The sequence below is a fragment of the Mirounga angustirostris genome, unplaced genomic scaffold, assembly GCF_029215605.1.
Source record: "Mirounga angustirostris isolate CCGP_5_RB_7025 unplaced genomic scaffold, mMirAng1.0.hap1 SCAF_3, whole genome shotgun sequence".
Taxonomy (NCBI): domain Eukaryota; kingdom Metazoa; phylum Chordata; class Mammalia; order Carnivora; family Phocidae; genus Mirounga; species Mirounga angustirostris.
Window position 1 is genome coordinate 3869812 of NW_026991711.1, and position 26125 is coordinate 3895936.

General features: G+C 42.5%; 1 protein-coding gene and 1 long non-coding RNA gene across 4 annotated transcripts in view; one reads left to right on the forward strand and one right to left on the reverse strand.

Moving 5' to 3' along the window:
* Positions 1-26125, reverse strand: part of MYO16 (myosin XVI) — a 435943-nt gene that overhangs the window by 213286 nt on the left and 196532 nt on the right. The window lies entirely within an intron of this gene.
* Positions 802-25001, forward strand: LOC135363733 (uncharacterized). 3 transcript variants are annotated; one of them, XR_010409788.1, is made up of 6 exons: positions 802-1054; positions 2859-2940; positions 3222-3282; positions 3389-3796; positions 9551-9655; positions 23636-25001. It is a non-coding gene; the product is annotated as an uncharacterized LOC135363733 (long non-coding RNA). The 3 variants fall into 3 exon arrangements; XR_010409789.1 differs by lacking the exon at positions 23636-25001 and having other exon boundaries at positions 3389-3492; positions 3566-3796; positions 9551-10021; XR_010409787.1 differs by lacking the exon at positions 23636-25001 and having other exon boundaries at positions 9551-10021.

Consider the following 26125-nt stretch of genomic DNA (forward strand, 5'->3'; position numbering starts at 1 on the left):
CCAAACCCAGAATGGATGATGCAAAAAAGCCTGTGGGAGAGGAAGAGGCTTCCCATCCAAAGCGGACACTTGAATAAGAATTTTCCAAGCAAATCCAGGACTTCAGGGTGCTCCTGGAAGACTTAGCAACATGTACAAGGACACACAGCCTTGCCCATGCATGATGTATACAGGGACACAGGTATGTGGGCAAAATTGGAGTCTGTGGTGAGAGAAGCAGAACTCAATGAGGCTGGAGATGTAATCAGAGGTTTGTCTCTCTTGCTAAAGAGCTTCCATTATCTCTTAGAAATGATAGGCAGTCCTAAAGGTCTTGAAACAAAGAAAGGGCAGGATCAGAGTGGTGTGTGAAAAAGAGTATTCTGATAGTCCGGTGAAAGATAACCTGTAACAGGCAGGGCTACTAAGGACTTGGTGACCAGTGAGACCAGTGGTGGTGAAAAAAAGAGGAGGGACAGAGGTGTCGTGGAGGCAGATCTGGCTGGATGAGGGGACTGACTGGATAGAGAGGAAGGAGAAGGGCGAGGCCTTAATGATGCTTTCCAAGATGACATCTTGGGAAACAGCCTGCAGAGTGGGCTCATTCAACCACAGCGTTCTGAAAACGAGGGGTATGTTGTTGAGAGAGAAAGTCTTCTCTTTTGTATTAGTCATGTTGACTTTGACCTACTCATTGAAGTTCGAGGAGAATTCCAAAAAATAATTGGCTGGAAGGACCTGAAATTCAGAAAAGCCTAGAAAACAAGATCTGGAAGTCATCAACGTGCAGATGACTAAAACCATGTGACTGGGTGAGCTCACCCCAAAGAAGACGCTAACGTTCTAGGGATGAAGAAAGAACTGAATGATCGGGAAGGAAGGAGGAAAATCATAATAAGCCAGTCATCAAAACAAAAGGCTAACATTTTTTAAGACTGATGGATGGGGACAGAAAAGAAACGAGAGAAACAAGGAAATGCGTGCTGTTGTGGGGAGGACACAGACCACAGTCGGCGCTGTGCAGGTGGGGCTGGGAGCCCATCTCCTCCCTTGGTCCCAGCTCCGAAGCATACAGGTGACACAGTCTAGCCTCTGGGGTGGGAGCCGGGAGGGCCTTTGGAATGGCTATGTGCTAAGTTGGAAGCACACAGAGCCCGGATAAAAGGCTGACAGAAAGGGAGCTGTGGGGGTTTTGAGGAGGGAAGAGGGTTTGGAACGGGTTACAGTGGAGGGTGTGCCTCGCCCTGCAGAGGGGCTTCCCCGACCTGCCGGGTAAGGTGATAAATACGGTCCGGAGGCGGCTAGCATCTCAGAGCAGCCCCTCTGAGGCTTCAGTGCTTCTAGGAGTTAGAAGTTGGATTATGAGTTGGGATGGGCAATGGAACCAAAGGAAAAGGTCAAGGCAGCAATATCAGTGAGAACCTGAGTTATGGTGGTCAGTCATTTTGCCTAAAATTTACAAAATTTTAGCGACTCAAAAGTCTTAAAAATAGGAAATTGCAACCTCTCTCAAGTCCCCTGGTTCCCACAGCAGCTTTCCCAACTCCCTGATGCCATCTTTTCTTTCCCACTTACTAGTTGCCCATTGCCTAGGTCCGTATCCCATCAAAAGACGTCACCAAGAACCTCTTGCAAAGAACAAGGGGCTCCCATGAATATTACAGAGTCAAACGGGCAAAATACCACGGTTTCTTTTAAAATAATAAAAAGTAATCAATTATGATGCCCTTAATTGATGGGCCATTTTAAATATTTCAGCATCCCCACCCCCCTTGTCTTGTGTCCTTACAGTAGAGAATTTCCAGCAGCTATGACCTGCTGCGTGGAGCTGTGAGAACAGGCATTCTCACTTCCATTACATTCTGGATGGAGGAAGCCATGTGAAATTAACCCTGGTTGTTAAGTATGAAATGGTCCAGGAGAAACCCCATCACAATCGAGGCTTTCAGAGGACAGTTTGCCTGATGGAGGAACGATGCTTGAAGATGGGTTGTATTTTTCTCTGTAGCCAGAAAACTTGTTGGCATGAAAATGACCTCCCCCCCAAAAAACAGAACTCAATGTCTTCTATATAAATTTAAATTTTCTCCCGCTATTCAATAGCATCTAGAATGATCACTAGAAGTATAGTTCTTCGCTATCCATAAAACTATATCTTAAGATGGAAAGGTTAGTATCAGAAAAAAAATTTAAAGTTTATTTTTTGGAGATGAAAAGTACTCACTTTCCCTTTGACATTATTTATTAATGAAACCACACATAAGGACAGGGAAATACTTGAAAAATATGCCCAGAAAATATTACAACCAAGAATCTGGAGACTTAGAGTCAAGTCCAATTTGACCCTTTTGGACAACATTTTAAACCTTTATTTTCTTATCTGTAAAATGGAGTGTAAGTAGATTAAAAATTGACTAAAAAATTCTCCACTTGTAGTTCATGATGATTTTATGAGAATCAAATAAGATATTGTGTGTGGTATGGTTTCTACACTCAGACTGCAATGCACATGTAGAGTATGTTTCCTGGAAACAGTGTATCTTACACATATGGGCAGCTTTTAGTCAGCGTGCTCTGTCATTAATGAAGCTTTTAATCATATAAATAACCAATTCAAATCAAGGAACATTTTGAGATATTATAACAAATGTTATTGGCAACACAGAATATTTTAAACTATAAAATATGTTTTTCTGTTCTTCTACAGATAAAATAGATGAAAGGAATAGAGATCATGGTTCTCACTTCTTGATGATTTTTTCGTGATAAATTGAGTAGCATGCAATGTTAATGCCTGCATGTGCAGTATTACCATGGTATTTCCAGATGTTTCTAACACTTGGAAATAGCTCATGATGATTGTGGGTTATGGGTTACAGACTCCCCTGTGGAAGCGATACTCCACTGAGGTTTTCCCATCATCACAACACAATGGCTGAAAACCACCCGAGATGAATCTGTGTAAGTGTTTCATCTGTTTCCAACTTGTCACCTAATAATTAGTGGTCCCACAATTCCCAGTACTGAAATCTCAGAATTAATGTGTTTTTAATCATCTCTTTGATGACTCAAAAGAGTACACTTACTACTCAAATAATTTTTTTTAAATCATCTCCTTCTCATTCATATATAACTTGGAACAGTAATGTTTGGCAACATACAGAAATCTCAGAGTCCAGTGTCAGAAGCAACAGAGATTGTCATTTGTTGAACCAAGAATCTTTGCTATTTTGTTTTGACAGGCTTGGCAAATCGAGGGTATGCTCCAGACGAAGCTTCTACCCTGGAGCAGAAGAGTAACATGTGGGTTCTATAATGTTAAAAACTGTAGTTGGATTAACACTGCTTGACTAATTCTACTCAAAGGGAAAGGCAGTGTGAACGAATCATTCTCGACTGTATTTTTCAGAAGCACTGCTTCAGTTCATCCTCACGTTGACCTTGAAGAGAGGACCTATCATTGCTCCCACTTAAGGTGTAAGGGAGCTGAAGTTTCTGGAATGCCTCCCAGCTGTAAGTGGTGACCAACACACACTGGGTCCAGAGCCCCCAGGGCTCCCTGAGCTCAGTTACAGGTTTCCGGCAGGGAAGACCAGTCTTATGGCTGCACTGCAGGCCAGAAACAGAGCAGCTCCCAGCTCAGGGGAGCATCTGGGAAATGCTGCCGAGTGCATGCTGCCTCTGCGTAGGGGTCTACGCACTGCGGCGAGGCCTCCAGCGAAAGGCCCAGACACCTCTGAAGCATCTTTGATGTTATAATGGAATTCAGTGGTGGTGAAGACTGAGGGAAAACCACTGCGTTGGATGGTGGGTTAAGGTAAGGAATTTGATGGTCTAGGTCAGAGAGACCCAAACATACATCTTACCCCAAAATTCACACCACACTACTAAGACAGGCTTAGCGTGAGTGAGTAAAATCCCAAGGATTTAACGGTTGCGAAGAGTAATCTGACCAAAGGCAATATGTGAATTTAGGCTACATTAATGGTCAATCTGTAGATATTGTCATCATCCCATCATCATCATCAATATTAGTTTTTAATTGAGAATTTGCTATATAATAGTATTTCTACGTAAATCCAAATACGCAGTAAGAACCTACAAGGAAGTAGGTTTCAATGCAGCATCAGAAAATATTTTCTAATCAACAAACGTTCTGGACAGCCATGCATTGCTTTTAAGGTAGTAAGCTCCCTGTCATTAGCAGGTAAGCTGAGGCTCTACAGCCATTTAAATGGGTTTGCCGAAAGAGATTCAAGGATCAGAAATCGGGTTGCATTAGATGACCTGTACTGCTGCTGGATGGTGATGTTCATGCTCTACACCACATCACTGTAGTAAACATTGTGTTACTTCACACCAAGAAATGTCAAAGTGTACAATTCAACTCTTTATGCGTACACTCCAGGCATGATGTGCAGACGGGCACATGCATTTACTGCACACGTGCATGTGCCTAAGCAATATTTAACTTGAATTTAGGAAATGTCATTAGTACATATTAAAACTCTGTAGTCATGACAACATATTTAGCTCTCAATAGGACTATGGATAATTCTATTTACAGTCCTATCAAGAAGCAAATAATTTGCACTGAAGTAAATTAAATGATGCAAAGTCAGAGATTTATTTCAATACAAATCTTGACTGAGTATAATTGCATGATGGTTCCTCTGTTCAATGGTGGAGGAAAAACGTGAAATGAGATATTCAATGAGAAAGATGAGTATACCCTTATTTTTATCATGGGTTATTTATTATATAACTCCACCGTCTATGAAACAGATAAGGACAAGCTGATTTAGGAGGTCAATTCTATCAAAAAGTAGAAAATGAAGTTCTATGGTGGGAAAGTTATGTCCATCCTGATTTCTGGAAACAGTAGAAATATTCTACTAAAGAACAGATCTAAGTCCCCACTTTTTTCTGAAGACACAGTGAAGAGCTTGCTGTTCTTCCTCTAAGAAAGTCAGTATTGACTAAATGTTCTTAGGTTTCATTAACAAAGGACAAAAACACGGGAAATTAGGGATCCAATTTTGTAGAAATTTTGACAACACTGCTATCAACTATATAAAGTTATATTTTTAAAGAGTGAAGATTCTTGATCATAAGTGTTGGCTGAATTGGTCACCACAAGGAGACTTGTTAAATACTGCTTCACAGCAGATCTTGTCTCTACCACTGTTCCTGTTCATTCCTTCTCTCCAAATGTTAAGCATGGTCAATCCTTCTTGAGACAAATTCTAGGAAATATCTTTCTCAGTTCCTAAATTAATGAATCACTCCAAAGTCCTAATAGATGTAAAATGTGTTACTTAATAATGTTTCCATTAAACGGGTATTTAATAGCAGGGGCAAATACATAGACTCAGGATACAGAATCAACCAACCCCCAGTCTTTGTCTTCACAAAGCTCAGCCATCCAGACCCCAGCACCATTGCACACTCTGTAACTTACATGATTGACTTTACTTTTTTAACCTTCCCTTGGATAACGCTGAATCACGAAGCTGTGCTATTTTCTCTCTCTCTCCATGGGTAAGTTTAAAAAGTTTCAGGAAACCAAAATGGAAAGACAGAGGAATAGACGGCAGATTGGAGGTACATTTCTTCTTCTTTTTTTTTTTGTTCCATATTCTCCAATTCTCCAAGAACCAATGACTATTATGCATAACCAGAAAAAAAATCTCCATAAAACTATGATTTTCAAGAAAAAGGAGCACAATTCTATAGAGATTCATCCAGTGTGTTGTGTGTCTCAGTAATTTGCTTCATTTTATCGCTGAGTAGCATTCCCCAGTAGGAATGTACCAGTTTGTCACACCACGTGGTCACTGCAGGAACATCCAGGTTGTTTCTAGTTTGGGACTATTATGAGTAAAGCTGCTACGAACATTCGCATGCAGGTTTTGGGTAAATGGAAGTCTTTGTTTTTCTATAATAAATGCCAAGGAGTGCAAGAGCTTGGTCATATGGCAGCTTTGCCTTTAGATTTATATAAAAAACTGTCAGTGGCATCACTCTGACAGGAGGGCTGGGAATTCAAGGTAGTGCTGATATGATCTGAATATCAAATACAAACAATGACTGTTTGCAAAAATCTCCACTGTGGGATTTCAAGGGCCTGTGTCCCCTCCGGGTGTCAGCAGCTCCTATCTCCCAGAGGTACCAGGGACATTAAAATAACAGACGTGCAACTAGTAAATGAATACATTCTAGAGATGCAAGGCACAGCATAGTGATTACAGTCAACATAACTTAAAAACTTCACAGTTGCTAAGAGACTAGATGTTCATTGTTCTCACCATAAAAAAGAAATAATAATTATGTGACAGAATAGAGGTATTACTATATATATATATATGTATGCATCGAACACGTCGTACACCTTAAACTTAACACAATGTTGTATGTCAATTATATCTCAACGTAAAATGAATTAACGAACAAACAAATATCAGCTTCCCAGCCTTTACTCGCTGGGCAGCACCACTCACCAGACCCAAACCAACTCTGTGCCCAGGACACACTGGGAAGGACGGGCTCGAACACAAATAAAAGATATTACTAATTAAAGCCTCGTGCATGGCCCATTCACCAAGTCAGAAGCTCACCGACTGTGAACATGATGAATCTCTCAGGGTTTTATCTGCCCCTTATAAATACAAAAGAACAATGTCTTCTCTGTTGTGGGCAGAGCTGCCTTCTACTTGGGGATGTTTAATATGAAAACAGAAGCCAGATAAGGCAAAAGCAAAAAGTTGGCATCAACAGTTGGCACTGTTTACTAGTTTACCGATGAAGGTGGTAAACTACCCCTTCTTGCCCACCCACCCCCCACTTTGCTCCTAAAAAGGAAATTCTTTTCTTTATTGTTTTTAAAGTCTCTGGAAAGTATTAACGAATTTTAAATCCCCCCAAACTGGATATGAATAAGGTTTTTATTAACCACAGGTTCGGATACATAAATCTCCACCAACGAAAATATTAATATATTAGCCGCAAACTATTTTGTTTGGAAAGAGGAAACCCTGCCAGTGGTCCTCAGGAAAAAAACAGAATCCATTTAATAAATTATGCATTCAGAAAGACTTTGGGTCTTGTGACATTCCCAGAATAGTTTGTCCATATTTTTCTCATCAGTCAGAATATTTCTTCAAAACATCTGGTGAAACAAATTCTAAACTCTTACCATCTTTCAAATAGTGAGTGCTTACGGTCAACTAACTGGTTTCTTGAAAACGTCTAATTCCAAGAGCTGGGGGTGGAGGCCCAAGGACACAGTGGCTGCGTCTTGCACAAAGACTGAGGGCAAGTGTCTGGGGGGCCCGAACCCCGGTCTGCAACCAGGCCCCAAACCTTGTGTCCGGCATGGGCCCCCTTCTGCCAGAGGAAGGGGCACCTTCCCTTTTCTTTTCACAGAGGCACTCCCAGAGAACTGTCAATATTTAAATGAATGAACTGTGGTGGGGGAGAGAAATTATTGCTCAGAATGGGTGGCTTGGTCTGGCTTTCATGCACCTGTTTAACAAGCCCCGGCCGGAGGGGCTGCGTCTGCAGGGGTAGAGGAGGGGTCCATAGTGACTCATACCGAGTCACCCTGAGGCTGGCCCCAGCTCTGTGCACAGGGAGAGGCGGTACACAGTATATATAAATATATAAATATGCTCCAGGCAAGGTTGAACAGGTACCGAAATCCTCCTCGGGGTGGATCGTTATGAAAAAGCATTGTGGGGGTGCCTGGGTGGCTCAGTCGTTAAGCGTCTGCCTTCGTCTCGGGTCATGGTCCCAGGGTCCTGGGATCGAGCCCCATGTCAGGCTCCCTGCTTGGCGGGAAGCCTGCTTCCCCCTCTCCCACCCCCCTGCTTGTGTTCCCTCTCTCACTGTGTCTCTCTGTCAAATAAATAAGTAAAATCTTAAAAAAAAAAAAAAAAAAAGAAAAAGCATTGTGCAAGGTCATGTCCATAACATTGTTGTGAAGGATGAACCTCATCATCCCCCTGTGTTTTTTTGTTTTTTTGTTTTTTTAAGATTTTATTCATTTGAGACACAGAGATAGAGAGAGAGCATGAGCAGGGGGAGAGACAGAGGGAGAGGGAGAAGCAGGCTCCCCGCTGAGCCAGGAGCCGACGTGAGGCTCCATCCCAGGACTCTGGGATAATGACCTGAGCCGAAGGCAGACACTTAACCATCTGAGCCACCCAGGTGCCCCCATCCCCCTGTGTTTTAAATCCTGGGGTAGGCACCTACACTGAAACTCTTGTAATATATAAATACGACAGAAAATGCGATGCAGACGCAGGACCATCTACCAGCATCTACGCTGGGGAGCATGCTGTGTCCTGCTCTCCTCTGGGACCTGCCCATGAACTCATGGACTCGCACCAAGTGTTTCTGCAGTGCTAACCCTGAAAAAGCAGGCTGTAACCCACCTCTTCCAACTCGGTTATCCCCAAAGGGACTTCTACTTTCGTGTCAAATGAATTATTTCTATCACCTGCCCGACTTTACTCTTTCAGTCGGACCGAGTAGAACATTCACAGCATCCACACTTCCTTCTCTTCTGGCACTGTGTGGAACATCCCCTAACTGGGTCGATTCTTCATGCACCGTCAATCTAAGAGGTAGACCTTCCTCCACGTTCCCTGCAGCCTCTAGCATCTCAGCGGAAACCCAGGGACCGTGGTATTCGGTCTCCATCGGTTCAAATCCCCTGGAGCACGGCAGGAGCCTGGTCTCCCGGAACCCATTCCTGCTCAACAGAATCCATTTAATAAATTATGCATTCAGAAAGGATCATGACCTGAGCCATGTCATGATCTAGTTTCTGCATGAAAGGCAAAGTTCTCTTTTTGGAAGGGAAATTTAGTGAATCACTTCCAGGTCAAAACCCTTAAATCCTGACTCCCCAGTGTGGCTCATCAAAGGCCCACATGATCAGGCGCCGTATGTTCTGTTCCTCTAGCCTCTCCGTGTCCTCTGAGCTCATACACGGAACTTACCTTGGTCCCTCAGACAGACCTCATTCTTGTCCACCTCTGGGCCCTCACTCATCCTGCTTTCTCCACTGGGAACATAACCCACACATACCCAAGCCCCACAGAACATTCTGGATAAGTTCCATTGTTCTCGGCAGCCCACTTTCTCCGGGAAGTCTTGTCGGTTTGGATGTCCTTTGTACGAACTCCCCGAAACAGTGAATTTCCTCCATAATAGTGCTTTATCAGACTCTATGCAAATTGCCTGGACGTGGGTCCCCATGAAAAAGCAAGGCCAGCCTTGCGAAGTAGTTGTCATTCTGGATTGAAGAAAATGACTGTATGCACAGCCTCTATCAGATTAATCTTCCCAAACCGTACTGCCATCATGTCAGTGTTCGACTCATAAACATTTCGCCTACATCATAAATTCTCTTCCATGTTTTCCAAGACTCCTCACAACATGGCTCTTCCCCATCAGACTCTTCTTATTTTGTTGTACTTTGCACACACCTTCTCCCTCCCCCCTGCAGTTGGCCACCATGTGACTTAACATTGACCTACCCTGCTCTTTGTCACTTTCTCACCAGGATTCTCTTCCTGACCAGCCAGACGCAGGCACCAGGCCAGAAGAAGCTCTCCTGTCTCCAGCTTGTGGACCACAGATCTCGGGACTTCTCAGCCACCATAATCATGTGAGCCAATTCTGTATATGTACATGTATATTTCTATCTGTATCTGTGTATCCATATCCATATCCCTCCTACTGGTTTTCTCCAGAGAATCCTAATGAATACACTCTCCTTTCTCCATTTTATTTATTTACACATTTAATAGTTCTTATTTAATATATAGGAATTAAATGTCACCCATGTGACTGTTTTTAGAAAGAGAGCATGTCTTGGGCGCCTGGGTGGCTCAGTCGGTTAAGCGACTGCCTTCAGCTCAGGTCATGATCCTGGAGTCCCGGGATCGAGTCCCGCATCGGGCTCCCTGCTCGGCAGGGAGTCTGCTTCTCCCTCTGACCCTCCTCCCTCTCATGCTCTCTGTCTCTCATTCTCTCTCTCTCAAATAAAAAAAAAAAAAGAAAGAAAGAGAGCATGTCTTAAAGTTTCTCATGGGTTCTCACAAAATCTAAGTCATTAATGATAGCTTTTATAAACACCTGAAAGCTTCCACATGTATCTCAAAGTTTCCATATATACCTAGTCAGTTCCATGTATAGCCGGTAGGTTCTCAATATACCTGGAAGGGGCTAAATATAGCTGGTTGATTTATAAGTAGTGAGCACAAGCTCTACCCTTTCCCTTTGGCCAAAGATTGGCAAAACTAGATGAAAAATCCATGTCATAAAAATCAATTCTTTTGACAAAGTAAACGATAACCCATAAACACTACAGTGAAGAATTTAGCGAAGAAAGGTTAGTATAAAGCAACAAACATGCAGTAAATTATCAGAGGTATCAACCTGCTCTATGTCTTTACAGAAGTTGTAGGAAAGAAGTAGGACAATATGGAAGGAAGACAGGAGTGAGGAAATAATAAAACAGCTTTAAAGAAGAAACATAAATAGTTCACTTAATTAGTTTGATGGCCTTTCCTGATAATTAGTCAGACAGTAAACTTAACCTTCGGCAAAAACACGGCATGTCCACATCTTCTGCAAAGGCGCAAATCCCACAAACAAAAGCTCAAGGCCCGGCATCCGTATGGCACCCAGAATTATGCGAAAATGTTTCCGTCATGTGAGTAAGAAACATCGTCACCTCGGTTTCAACAAATGGCGATTTTTATAGAGAATTTGAGATGATTAAAATAAAATGTACTATATAATTTTTAAAAGGTTTTAAAAATAAGGAAAATCTCCTCAACCACAAGACCTTATTAAAATGTAGATTGTCCCTCGTCAAGTAATCTAGCCCAAGACCAAATATTCAATCAGATGATGTCAGAAATGCAACATGTTCATAAATTCGAGTAAATGCCTTATTTCTCCTTTTGCTAAATATCAATTCTTATTTAAAACCTGAACAAAATGATTAAGTTAGCACATACAAAAACATTTCTTTGCCCATAACTGACCTAAGAAGAAAGGGATGGAATATGTGGGCTCTACACCAAGATCTTCTATCTACTGTACTGCTTTTCGCTCCCATTTCTTAGTAATTTCTAATAAGGTATGGCTGTGGACTTGTCGTTGTCATTCTAAATACACTACCTATGTTCAATAAGATTATATATCATACAGGGGTGCCTGGGAGGTTCGGTCATTTAAGTGGCCAACTCTTGATTTTGGCTGGGTCCTGATCTCAGGGTCCTGGGATCAAGCCCTCCCATCCGGCTCCACACTCAGTGGGGAGTCTGCTTCAGATTCTCTCTCCCTCTGTCCCCCCCACAGCTCGTGCTTGCACACATGTTCTCCCTCTCTCTAAAGTAAACAAATAAATCTTTCATTAAGACAACTCAAGACACAGGGCTCCTGGGTGGCTCAGTTGGTTCAGCCTCTAACTCTTGGTTTCAGCTCAGGTCATGAGATCGAGCTCTATGTTGGGCTCTGAGCTGGGCATGGAGCCTGCTTGAGATTCTCTCTCTCCCTCTGACCCTCCTTGCTTGCTCACCCCACCCCCCTGGGTGCATGCATTCTCTCACTCAAAAAAAATTATATATCATACAAAAATATCATCCACAGATGATATTACAATGAAGAATGTTTAAATATGGAGCCAAAGTAATCTAAAAGAGAAATGATGGACATCATTAGCACTCAAAGTAAGCTCTACTTCTTGGTTTGGTTCTGAACTTTGAACTACTCCAGGATTTACACCTCCATGCTGAAGTTAAGCTACTTATAATAAAAAGAAAACACTTTTCATGAAATAATGCATGCAGTGCAAATAATAGGTTAATCCTACAAGAGGTCCCTGATCATGTCGTATTGTGTTTTTAGGTCAAAATGCTTCCACATAAAAAGGAAAACATTTGCAGAAAAGACCCAAGCACGTTGCCTAAAGGTCATTACAGCTTGACATATAAAAAATTAACCGAAAGTCAAAAAAATGTGAAAACATATTAAAATCCAAATGATGTGCTTTGGCTCCAGATGTAATGTATAACTGTGAGAAGTTCATATGAGAAATACAAGTAAGTTACACAAGGATATTAACAAGTAATCGCTTACCTAGGAAGGTACTAAATCAATAAAAGACCAGTTTTTCCAAAGATGGGTTCTGGAGCCTTCAAGACCAGTAGGCATAGCTATTCTGGGCTTAATATGCTTGTCAATCCCAGTAGTTAACATTCTGCCTTAATTTTCCTTCAGACCCTGAGAGAGTGAAGTGACATTCTGACCTGGCAGGATCAGGTCATCCTCTCACTAATATTACTAATATATAGTATATAGTATATAGTATATATATATTATATATATATATATATATATAGTATATATATCAGTATATATTATCACAACATTATTCTCTGCATGGAAATAACCTCATAGCTCTCCTAAGCCAATTCCACTTACTAGAAATGTTTATAAAATAAAATTATAAGGATAAATATGATGAAGCTCAGATGCATCTTCGCTGTGAGAATAAATAAATAAATTTGAATGGTTGTGGGGTTTTTTGTCTTGTTTTGTTTTGTTTTGGTTTTGGTGCTGTGGGTTCCTTGAACTTTATAGAAATCCCTCTGGTAGCTTCTTTCAGCCCAATCGGCTGCTTCTAGTAACTTCGGTATTTACGTTTAATGTATGAAACCCTTCAAAGAGTTAACCCCGAATCTCAACTTGGATGAAAATAAAAGCTCCTAAAATTAAAAAGATTAAAACCACTAGATGTTTCCTTCTGATTTGTTAGGGAATCCAAAGCTCAGAACTAAATTATACAAATAAACTGATAAAGTTAAAAACCACAGTTGTCATTATAAAAGAATGACTGCTCGTGCCCTATTTCCTTTTCCTTTTCGGCTTAAGCAGATGATGATCTCGGGAAAGCTTTATTTCAGAAGCTGGGGGGCTGGCCCCTTGCATGCCCTCTCCGGGCGTCTTCACGTTTTCACGGGGCGCACTGGTGTGGGGCCAGAGAGCTCTCTGTGTGGGCGCGGGGGAGCGACAGAGACCCAGAGCAGGCTGAGCACAAAGAGGAAAGAAGCCGGTATTAAGTGCATCCTGGGCTCTGCTTTCCGTCTGTTATCCAGGCTCAGAACCTCACGCAGCTGATTTTCTAACACCCACCACTCCAAATGCCCTTTTCCATTTCCTCGGATTTCCATTTTCACATAGGAAATCTCTTCCTGCTGAAACTGAAAATACCTACTGAACGGGATCAATCATACATCTTAGCCAAAGAAAAAACAAGACCCATTTTATTAATTTTTTTTACAAGATCCATTTTAAAATGTCAGATAATGTAGGGCATTTGAATGGTTCACGATCTTACGTTTAAATGCCTGTACGACATCTATATAACGATCTCGATCAGGAAAATTGCTGTAGGGTTTCATATGTTAGTTATTTTGCATTTCAGCAACCCCTCCGTATTGTGATGTGATCCTAGTAAATACTATTCTTGTCGGTAAAGCAGATATTGAAAGGAAACATTGTACCAACCACCATTGGATTTGCCAGATGTAGGGTACTAAAAATGCTAGTACTCATGTTTGAACCATGGGTACGCACAAACATGTTTTCATATTTTTCCTCTTTGGGGCCAGAATATTAATTTCTTTCATTGGATGAACATTCTTATCCTCACAGCAAGTAAGTCAAGTGTCCTTCATTGATCAATTCATCCACTGTATCTCAAAATGCTTAATTTAATGCCAACCATGCTTCCCCACAGGGGCCCCAGGCCTCAATAAGGCAGGGTTCCCACCCTCTCATTACTCACTACTAGGGAAAATTTTAAACAAAAATACAGACTATGAAAATGGCTCTAATAGATGTGACCATGTCACACTAGGTCCATGCTGTTTCAGTGACTCGGAGAAGCTTTAAAGAGAAAGATTTGAGCCAACTGTATGCTCATGATAGATGGCACGTCACGTTTCTGTTATTATCAACTGCTAATATAAGATCGGAAGGCTTCAGTCAGATAAACGAAATACTGAGTTTCTACATGTGCCAAGAATTGTGATTACTGAGGGTTCAAAGACAAACGAGACACAGTATTTATCCAGATGACACACACTTCAGCAGGGGAGACAGACATGTTAAGACAAAATTACAGTAATATGATAACTCGTTCTATTATATATTACATAGAGTGCTAATACATGTTATAGCAATGAATATCTAATTATTAATTCTGAGAAAGCAAACTGATACTTTAAAAGGTCGATTTTATTTTTAATACTAAAATGTCGGTGCTTGTTTCAATCAGCTGGCTTCTTGCCAGGTTGCACAGGAACTCTAGACGTGCATTTCAATGAGTCAGAGAATAAAATGTTAACGATTCCATAAATGCACTCACTCTCATCAGCGTATTGTCTAAGAGGCTTTCGGATCTTGGGGATTCTTCAAACATCACACAAATCCCTGTCTAAGGGAGGTGAACTTAGAAGTAATGCAGATACTTAGAGGAAATGTGCCTGTAATAATAATGATAGCATGCAAGACAAGAGAAGCAATAATCAAGTAACAGAGTAACTGTTTGAAAAAATAAATCAGAATTTAAAAACCCAGTCTCTAATCAATAAAGCACCTTCCATGAAATGCAGACCTGTTGGCCTCTCCGGTATTCTGGGAAAGTACAGAACTGGGTCAAGTACAAACTTAAAACACGATGGATTTATGCCAATTAAGCCACAAAATAGATGGTTGTAGGTAGGCATAATTAAACCGACTTCCAGATCTTTCAAAATATTCAAAGTTAATTAAACAAAATTAATTTTCTTTGCAACAAGGAGGGGAATGTGCTTGCAGGACCCGAAGTAGTAAAACATGACAATGTTAAATCCGAATTAATCTGAACTTCCCTTGCTGCAGTGAGCTTTTCCTATTGATACCAAAAGGAAAGGACATTTCTCTCCGTGAATCAATGTTGGGGGAACATTCTTTAAGAAGACAAAAGAGCAAATGGTCACAGATGTCTATTTCCTGGCCCCTTCCTGCGAGTTCATAGCTCATCTTTTCAAGGTCATTCTATCACACCTGGTAGAACCCTTCTTTCCACAGCCTGTTCTCCCGGGATGCTGGGTGCTTCCAGCTCATAGTCCCCCTCACAAATATGTAACAGGCAGGTGGCCCAAGTTCAGCAAAACATGTTACAAGTAATCCTTCGTCTGAAAGATATATGGAAGCGGTCTACTGGGCCACCTCGGCCAAAACCCCCAGGTTTATTTTATTCTTAAGGGATTCTCTGTGAAGAGCTACTCAGTGCAGTATCAGAATCTTGTCACCTGAACTCCCCAGTCGCTTGTAGCTGTCACCTGCTGCTCACAGGGCTTAGGGTCTCGTTTTATTTTAATTTATTTTGCAGACGCTATCAGTCGGCCGTAATGTCATGGTGAGGGTTTATAGGTACAATGTGTGGACTATTTTAACAAGCTAATGCATTTGGTGTAAGAGACAATTGAGAAATAAAACTAGCCATCATTGCATGATGTTCTGTTTACCACGAAATATTTAAACAGGTGAAATATTGTAAGCATGTCTAGGGCAAATCATTTCATACCTGGATATTATTCTCTCTCACTCTCTCTCTCTCTCTCACACACACACACACAATGCATGACCAAACAGGTCATCAACAACAGCATGGCATCACTACGTGTAATATTATCCAGTACCTTCCATTGACATTGATATCCTGAGTATATTATTCCAGATAAAAGGGTTAATCTACTCTATCTGAAAGCTAAGCCTCTGGATTAGCTTTTTCTAATAACATTCCCCAAATAAGTACAAGTGTTTAGAACTTGTCAAAATATCTAGCGGTGATCACATTTAGTAACATCCTTATCCTGCGGATGTAAAGATGCTTCATTACGCACACATGCACATACACATGTGCATGCACATACCAGCATGATCTCATCTACAGAGACAGGGAGCTGATAGCCTCAAAATAGCCTAAGACCACTATTTACTCTGGATTTATAGTGAAGAGAAACAGAATCTCTTCATTTCTTTAAGTAGTAAATATACCAGTTGTGAAGAAGACCTTGCTTCATAAACTTCTGGGACCATATGGACCATGCCTTTCAAAGGGAATGCTGAATCTCACTGCATTACAGAACAGTCCCCGGGCCACCCAGGGTAACCAGGTCTCTGGGTTACTGGGAACTCTGACATATTCTATTAACCAAGGGGCTAGGGTCCACATGGGGGAAAGGAGGACACCTTGTTGGCCCTAGAAACTACATAAAGCCAGACAATCACAAGGCTCCTACCTCAGTGGGAGAAATACCATACAGTATCTGCCTACAGACAGACAAAGGCCACAAGGAAATTTATCTGGGTGAATTCAGGGTGGGCAAATGTCTCCCCGCAGAAAAATCATAATCATAGCCAGCCTTCCCTTGGTTTTAGAGGTTTAAATTTAGACTCCATGTGCCCTTAGGACATTTTAACTAAAGAATTAACATAAAAATGGTCCCAGGCTGGTCAAACTCTTGGAACATTTCACCAAAGCAGAAGGACGACAAATGTCTGTACAGGGCTAACCCTCCATTCAAGATTCTCCCCGCCTGGCCACCACAGGACACCAAATCACACCCCAAAGGACAAAGACACAGAGAAATAATCCCCTTTGGGCAGACATAATAAACAGCACTCGTAGAATCTCGAGACCTTCAGATAATGCAATGATTGGTTATGTATGGCATAATGAGCATGTTTAAAACAACTAAAAGAACTGGAAATATAATATGAGAAAAGAACAAGGAATAATATTTAAGAAAAAGCAGATGTGAAAAAGAACAAAGAACTCTTAGAAATGGAAAAAAGGTCATTGAAATTACAATGCAATGCACGTGTTAAATATCACATTAATCACTGCTCAAAAACGGGTTCGGAAACTATAAGAAAGCGGTAGAGAAATTGTCCAGAATGAACCACCGAGAGACTGAGATGGAAAATACAAAAGAGAAGCTGGGGGAGGAAACAGAGAAGGAACAACAGGAACCTAAACGAGTTCCAGGAGAAAAATAAAAGGGGAAAAAAGAAAAGATGAAGAGAGAACATTCGCAGGGATGATGGCCAATAATTCCTCAAATTTCAAATAGTTTTTCAAGTTTGGTAAAATAAATGCATCTGATGATTTACAAATGAAAATCTCGAACAGAATAAATAAGATGAAATTCATATGAATAATCATTGTAGCAAAACTAGGAATCTGCACACACGCGCATGTGGGCTCACACATATAGCAATGCTTATTGATTTATCCATTTTATCCCACAATTCCCATGTGCTAATGATGGTGCCAGGGTCTAGGGCATTAAGTTGATTAAGTCATGGTCTCAAATCTTAGGATGCTGGCTTTCTGAATGAAGACAGCCATGCACAGAAAGACTACGTGGGGTCATGTGGATTCCACAGCAGAGGTGTGCACAGAGCCCCCTGCAGATGGGAAGATGCAAAGGTTACCTACCCGTGACTACAAAGGACAGAGAAAGAAGTCAGGAACAGCTTCAGAGGACAGAGGTACTCTAAGTCGAACGTTTAGAATGAAAATGTTTTCTAGGTGGAGGAGAATCCACACAAAAGGAAGGATGTGAAAGCATTCATTCATTCATTCTTTTATTTATTGAATTGAATGCGGTTGACCAGATTCATGACACATGCTCTTACCGGAGGACAGAAGACTAGGTGGGAACAAGTAACAGGTTAGCTTGGACCAGAGGAGCCAGACATCTGGATACATAATTTTTTCCACCATGAAAACTTTGAATCCCAGTAATTCCAGTACATAAAACAGGTAAAAGAGTGATGCTCAGATGAAAGAGGAGATGTATGCGTGTTCAGGGCGCGTCTGTCATGGCTGGAGCCCTGGGAGTCAGAAATCCCTGCTCTCACGACTGCATTTTGTTTATGGATGTCTTTGTTAGGTGCATCTCATGCACAGGTATTTCATACTTTAGCAGCATTGTTCAAAGACGGGTAGTGTCTCCATTTGTCTCTTCTAAGTGGTTTTGGCTGGTATACATGTCATCTTTCTATTTTTGCATAACTTGTTTTGTAATTCAAAACTTTACTGAAATACACTATTAGAGAAAACACTTTGCCATGGATTGATTGGATTTTTCAGGTGGACAATCATCTGATTTATAAATAATGTAGACTTTGCCTAATCCTTCTTGATAATGTTTATTCCTTTTTATTTTCTTCCTTCGTCACAGTGATTCCAACTTTAGGATCAATGCTTAAAAACATCTGAATCTATGGGCGCCTGGGTGGCTCAGTTGGTTAAGCGACTGCCTTCGGCTCAGGTCATGATCCTGGAGTCCCGGGATCGAGTCCCGCATCGGGCTCCCTGCTCAGCAGGGAGTCTGCTTCTCCCTCTGACCCTCCCCCCTCTCATGTGCTCTCTCTCTCTCATTCTCTCTGTCTCAAATAAATAAATAAAAAATCTTAAAAAAAAAAAAAAAAACATCTGAATCTATTTCGCAACTAAATATGATGTCCATTTCAGACTTCAGATAATTTTGTGTGTGTATTCGTGTGAAAGATTCCTTTCACTACTATAAAAAAAAAAAAAACAGATTTAGGGGGCGCCTGGGTGACTCAGTCGGTGGAGTGCCCAGCTCTTGGTTTCAGCTCAGGTCGTGATCTTGGGCTCCTGAGATCAAGCCCCGCGTTGGGCTCTGCGCTCAGCGCAGTCTGCTTGTCCCTCTCCTTCTGCTCTTGCCCCCCACTTTTAGTCTCTCTCTCTGGAATAAATAAATAAAATCTTTTTAAAAAAGCCTCATATTCCACAGGTTAATACCAACAAGGCGTATATCCCAGTAGTTCCTTTAAAAACAAAAACAAAGGAGCACCTGGGTGGCTCAGTTGGTCAACATCTGCCTTTAGCTCAAGTCATGATCTTGGGGGCCTGGGATCAAGCCCCATGTCTGGCTCCCTGCTCGACAGACAGTCTGCTTCTCCCTCTGCACCCTCCCCCCACATGCTCTCTCTCTCTCAAATACATAAGTAAAATCTTTAAAACAAAAACAAACAAACAAACAAAAAAACCAGATTTGGAGTTGACTGTTACTATCTTTTGGCACCTTCTAAAATGGCCAATTGATTTTTCTCTTTTTTCTTACTGATGTGATGTATACTAATAATTAAAGTTCCTGATACTGATCATTGAGTATCTTTCAATGGACTGCTAGATTCTATTTGCTAATGTTTTATTTCTGCCTCTGTATCTACCAGCCAGATAACTGTCTATGCTTTTCTTATACTGGCCTATCTTTTGATGTGTTACCAGCATAGATATGCTAGATTTTTAATTTTTCTATAAATTTTTGACAATGAGAAAAGTTTTAAAAGAAGAATATAGAGACAGACAATGCATCATTCTCCAATGTGAAAAAAGCAATGTTGTGACATACTTACTTCAGACCATTGTTTTCAACAAATTTCACAAAGTAACATCTCCACATCAATACATTATTTTACTCCCTTATCAGATGAAATAAGCATAATCAATTTTGTGCCTATCTTTTCAGTCTACTTTTTCTAATTATAAATGTATACATCTACACAATATGTAATGTTACTACTTAAAATTCTGTAAGTATTACTTACATTGCATCACTCAGCAAATTGCTTTGTTAACGCAACTTTAGATGTATAAGATCTATTCTTACATATAGTGAGGTTCATTTTTCTAAATTGTTTTAAAATACTCCACCATGACCACACCTAATTTATTCATTTCCTTAAATGCAGTAATTTATTTTCTTTTCTAATCATTTGCCAGTTTTGGAAATGTGTCAGTGAAGACATGTACATGTTTTTCTTTCTTATTTATTTTTTTAATGCACATACATGTGAGTTTACCTAAGCCACAGTTTCTTGACCTTGGGACTGCTATTTCAGATCAGGTCTGATAATTCTTTGTTGTGGGGCCACCCTGCGGAACCTAGGGTGTTTTCCTGAACCCTCTGCCTCTGCTCGGAAGATGCCAGTAGCAACCTCCCAAAGTGTGACAACCAAAAACATGTCCAGATATTGCCAAAAGCCCCTCTAGAGTTGCATCAGCCTACGATGATATGTTATGTACATGTCCAACTTTACCATCTATTACCAAACTGTTCATCAAATTGGTTTTACTAGTTTAAACTCTCATCAGGAGTGAGTGGCTAGCTCTTTGCATTACCTGATTTTTCTTATTGTTGCAAATGTTCTCATTTTGAAATGGTATCTGAGTATTCTTTCCATTTGCATTTCCTTACTTATTTGTGAGAATGTGCATCTTTTTCATCTGTTTACTGGAAATCTGGGGTTTCTCTTCTGTATATGCTGCTTTCTGAGAAAGGAACAGGGGATTTTCTTCATTCTTTAATTTTTGCAACGATTAAAACAATTTTCTGTGCTTTGACGGTTTGGAAATACATGCTTAGGAATTTCCTGTGTGTGGCTCCTTTCATGTTTGGAAATTGTCCTGGTTCTTCTATGGTTATTCATCTCATTTGATTTTTCATTTCTTTTAGAGTCAATTTCATATTTGTACGAAGGATTCTTATTCATTTAGTGTTACTACCTTTGTGTTTATACATACCCCTGGTTTCTATCACCAAGGATCTACCCTTAGTTTTCTAATACATTGTGTATAAAGAATATACTCTATACGTTTTCTTAATTTGGGAACTTATTCAACTTTACTCTATGGCCTAAGATATGATAAATTTTTTTAATCATTTTATTTATTTCATCATGACAAGTGCACTCTTTAATCTCCAGCCCCTATTCCCCGTTCCGCCCACTCACCTCCCCTCTTGTGAGCACCAGTTTGTTCTCTATAGTTAAGAGTCTCTTTCTTGGTTTGTCTCTCTTTTTTTTCCCTTCGCTTGTTTGTTTCTTAAATTCCACTTATGAGTGAAATCATAAAGTATCTGACTGACTTATTTCACTTAGCATTATCCTCTCTAGCTCTATCATGTTGTTGCAAATGGCAAGATTTCATTCTTTTTATGGCTGAGTAGTATTCCATTGTGTGTGTGTATATATATATATATATATATATATATATATATATATATATATATATATACACACACACACATACATACACACACATACACACACTACTTTTTATCCATTCATCTATCCATGGACACTTGGGCTGCTTCCATAATTTGGCTATTATAGATAATGCTTCAATGAAAAGAGGTACATGTATTCCTTTGAATTAGTGTTTTTGTATTTTTAGGGTAAATACCCAGTAGTGTACTTCTTGGATTATGGGGTAGTTCAATTTTTAACTTTTTGAGGAACCTCCATACTATTTTCCACAGTGGCTGCACCAATTTGCATTCCCACCAACAGGGCACGAGTGTTCCTTTTTCTCTACATCCTCCCAACACTTGTTGTTTCTTGTGTTTTTGATTTTATCCATTCTGACAGGTGTGAAGTGATATCTCATGTACTTTTCACTGCATTTCCCTGATGATAAGTGATGTTGAGCATCTTTTCATGTGTCTGTTGGCCATTTGGATGTCTTCTTTGGAGAAATGTCTGTTCATGTCTTCTGCCCATTTTTTAATTGAATTACTTGTTTTTTGGTGTTGAGTTGAATGAGTTCTTTAGGTATTTTGGATACTAACCCTTTATTGGACATGTCATTTGCAAATATCTTCTCCCATTCGGTAGGCTGCCTTTTAGTTTTGTTGATTGTTTCCTTTGCTGTGCAGAAACTTTTTATTTTGATGTAGTCCCAATAGTTTATTTTCGCTTTTATTTCCCTTGCCTCAGGAGACATATCTAGAAAAATGTTGCTACAGCTGATGTCAGAGAGATTACTGCCTGTGTTCCCTTCTAGCATTTTTATGGTTTCAGGTCTCATATTTAGTTCTTTAATCCATTTTGAGTTTATTTTTAGATATGATCAATTTTTTTTTAGTAAGTGTCTAAAATACAGTATTGATATGGAAAGCTACCATTTGCTTGCCTGATATATCTTTGCTCTTTATTTCATTTTAGGCAATTTAAGCTCAAAAGCAAATGCAGCTTTGGGCCCATTTGCTTTCCATGAATTTTATTTTATAGCGCTGTTATTTGTATGGTCCCTCTCATTAACTTAAAACTACACATCTGCCCACATACACTCCTTTTCCCTAACAAACTACTCCAATTATTCACATGTTCGAGTCTTTATATGTATCACAAGTCTCTCTTACACGTTAACATCCACTCAAGGTGACCTATCCAAATGCAAAACTGACCCTATTTCTAGATGAACACCACGTTGCTGGCTCAGGCATAGAAGATGTGGGATTAGGTATTTTAATAATATAGTGTATGAAATAATATATAGCACTTTATGCAACATTTATATAGATGATATGTAATACAGTACATGATGTAATTATATAATAATATAGCTTGCTGTTAATAACTCCATCACTGCAGTTATTGACGTGACATAGGAGGAAGCATCTGGCACTTGGACGGGCCCTTCTGCTCTTGGCCCTCAGAGTCTTTCCTCTCCTCCAGGTTGGTCCCATGCTGTCCTCACTTCTTTCCTGAAAGCCTCAGGAATACGTCCTCATTTCCTCTCTTCTGCAACTTCTCTGTCCCTGTCCCCTTGGCCCTCCTCCTCTCCAAGACCGGGGAGAGGAGAGAGCCTGGAAGGCAAGCTCGCCATGCCTCTCTGGAAGATCTGCTGCTGAATACAGCTGAGAAGAGATGGGCTGGAGGATGACAGTGGGGCTTTCTAAAATGACAGACGTGGGAGCATAGAAAGTTCTAGAAATCTTGCAGGGCTGTTTCAGACAGAGCCCCTCCTGAGCAAGTCCTGGCCACCGCACTGAAAAATGGGTCTGGTGGAAAGAACTTGACGGGAGAGACAACAGAGCACTGAGAGCTCACTGGGCTCGGAGTCTGACTGAGGTCTTGCCTTCGGACATTCCAGAGCTCAGCGTTCTCTGCATTCTTTTTACTTCCTTATCGGTGGAAATGGCAGGAAAGGCAGCCTTGTGGGGTAGCCCCGAGGACTCAGGTTGGTTTGCGTTTCTGTGCTGTGCCCAACACGTTCCCACCATGGCCCCAGAGAAATGTCATAGCCATCCTTTAGGCTCATTTACAGCAAAATATTTGCCCTGCCTGACTTCACCTTGTCTCAGAGGAAAATTTGCAAACCTTCAAAAATCCTGTAAAATGTAAATACATTTCCAGGTCAGAAGGTCTTATCTGAGAATCAATTCCACAAGCTGGAGCTTTATTTAGGATTCTCGGGGAGCCTCTGAAGGTTGGCACAGCATCTGATCCGCCAGAGACGGTGGTTTTCGTTAGACCATGTCCGAGTCCCATGGCAGTGAGTCTCAGTGCCCAGGCCATGCCCCGGTCCCACTATCCCAGAATCTCTGGGAAGTGGGAGGCACCCATGGGCTTAGCAGGCCCCAAGGGACGTGAGACATCACTAACTCAGACAGTTTTATCTTGCTGCTCTCTGAAGGAAGGCACGAGAGGGAAAAGATGCTGAAATGCAAATATAACTCATTATAACTCCATCCTCACTCAGGAACACCACTGGTATTTTGACATAACCCTCATTTTCGCCAAGTGCCCTGTTGCTGTGTTCACTCTCCATCTGGGACATTGTCCATACTTGGTGAGCGCCTTCTGCGATCAGGGGGACAGCATGCTGCCCAACACCCGTGTGTGGCTGAGAGCCCCAGGTCAAGCTCCTCCGTCTGACCACGCTCTCGGTTCTCGCCTCTTTATGGGAATTTCTCACACCAGGACTCTGGAAACTCGGCCCGGGTTATTTCACACCTCAGTATTCGTTGCTCCCAACACCGCGCCTTTCCCCGAAACAGAACTGCAATCTGAAAGGACTGATTTCTGCCGTATGCTCCGTGCTTCTCCTATTTAGCACCGGCAATTCAAAAGGTGTACTGAGTATGAGTCGGACCAGTTCATTAGCACGAGTCACTGTGCAGTATGTACTCTTCAGGGAAGGAAGGGACCCGTCTGGAAGAAGCCCGCCATCAGCATTCATTTATGGAATTGTTGCCGTTTCGCTGTTCCGCTTCTGTGTGGTCGCTGCTCTCTAGATACCTGTCCCACGGGTCCTGCCTGGTCCCCACGGACCTTACCCTCAGCCGGTATCTTCGCTTCTCTATTCCCAACGCCTTCGCCTTCCTGGGCTCCTCAAGTTCATCTGTGGGCTTGTAACTCCTGCTTCCCGGCCCCCTGCAGCCGGCACGGAGCCTCCTCGCCCGCTCCCGGGGCCCTTGGTGCGGGGCCTCCTCGCCTGCTCCTGGGGCCCTCAGTCAGATGCTCAGGACACTTGTCACACTGCCACTGAGAAGCTGATGGCCCAGATTTTGAGCACTTTGAGCGGCTACCGAGTAGTGACCACGTCCTTTCCTGCATCCTCACAAAAGAGCACCGGGCCTGGGGCTCAGGAGATAATGCTTCCTTTCGAATGAGTGAGGGAAAGACGAGCGGAGACTTGAGTCTCCTGGGACCGGCTGCCCGCAGCCTCTGGGTGGCGGGTCTCCTGGGCTCCCCCTCCTCTGCCCAGGAGGCCGTGGGGACCCCTCCGCCCGTGTCAGCTTGCGAGAGCCAGACCGTGCACTGCCAAGAGTGGAGGCAAGGGGGACCGAGGGATGAGCCATCTGAGCGGTGGCTGCGTGGGGGTTTTAAGCCACGGCAGCCGCCACAGCCCAGCCACGGCAGCAGGGACTGGACTAGAGAGCGCGCGGGCGAGGCCGAGACAGGCAGGTCTGCTCTGTGTGCTGGGGGGGCTTTAAGCAGGGTGCACAGTGAGGACCTGACTTCTGCTTTAGAAAGAGCACCTGCCCGCGGAGCAGAGTGTAGACCGCGGTGGGGCCGGTCGGTGTTCGGAAGCCCGAAAGGAAGGCTTGAAGAATTTCAGGTGGGCGAGGCTGGGCACCAAGCCCAGGACTGTAGTAGGAAGATGGGGAAAGGGAGCTGGGTCTGCTGTGTAGGGAGGCGGCACGGCCAGGGCTTGCCCACAGACGGGGGTGGGAGGGAGGAGAGTGAAGGGCAACACTGCAGGTTTTGGGAGGAGTGGGATGCCGCTTACAAACGCAGGGAGATGAAGGGGAGAGAAGAGAAATGATCACCCCAAAGCTATCAGAAACTCACAAGTTTGTACGTCACCTATACACCCAAGCCCCGTTCCCGCCAGCCCCTGCTGAAAAGGATTAGCACCACCTCTGCAGGTAAGCAAAAGGCAGGGTTCGGAGAGACACCCTATAACCTGTGGGGCGTCCCTGGGCTGGTGAATGGCTTACCCCGTGCATCTCTGCAGCCCACTCTCCCTTTGCTGCATTGTTATTCCTGGAAACAAACGCCCTGCAAGAACTTCGTGGTTCCAGAGATGAGTCGAATCCCTTAGAGGGTAACCCAGAAAAGCCGGGACTGGTGGGAGCACTGTCATTCCAGAAGGAAACGCCGGCCCCCATTCGTCCCACGCCACCCATCCCTGCATTCGGGGGACCCTGCGGTTGATGCTCAGCTAACTCTTCATTCTGCAGAGCAGTGTCCGGAGATCCCAGGATGCCAACCCCCTTGTTGGACACACAGGAGTCAAGAAAAGAGAGGTCACATTCAGAGCAACAAACTCCAGCAATCACCTACTTGCCGAGAGGAGTGAATAGGAAAAAGTGAAGCTGAACCCCTCAGGGTGTGACAAATGGATTAAAATAGACTCGGGGCACTGAACAAAGCCCATCAACCCGCACTAGAGCAGAAGGGCTGAAATCAGGGGCGTGCCACATGCTGGGCCACGTCGCCCAAGACAGCCCACCGACGCACACCCAGGCCGCGTCTCGCTGAGGTGAGGACACATGTCCTCACAGAGCTGCCTTTGTCCCCGTCAGTGACCAGTCCTCAGTGCAACAGCAGAGTGGTTCTTTGAAGCTCTCTTCGGCTGAGCCTGAAGATTCTCCTGGCTTCCCTGAGGGTAGCAACCCACTGACAGCCCCCAAGGCCCTGTCTGATCTGCTCCCTGTGGGCGCTGACCTCCCTCCTCGTCCTC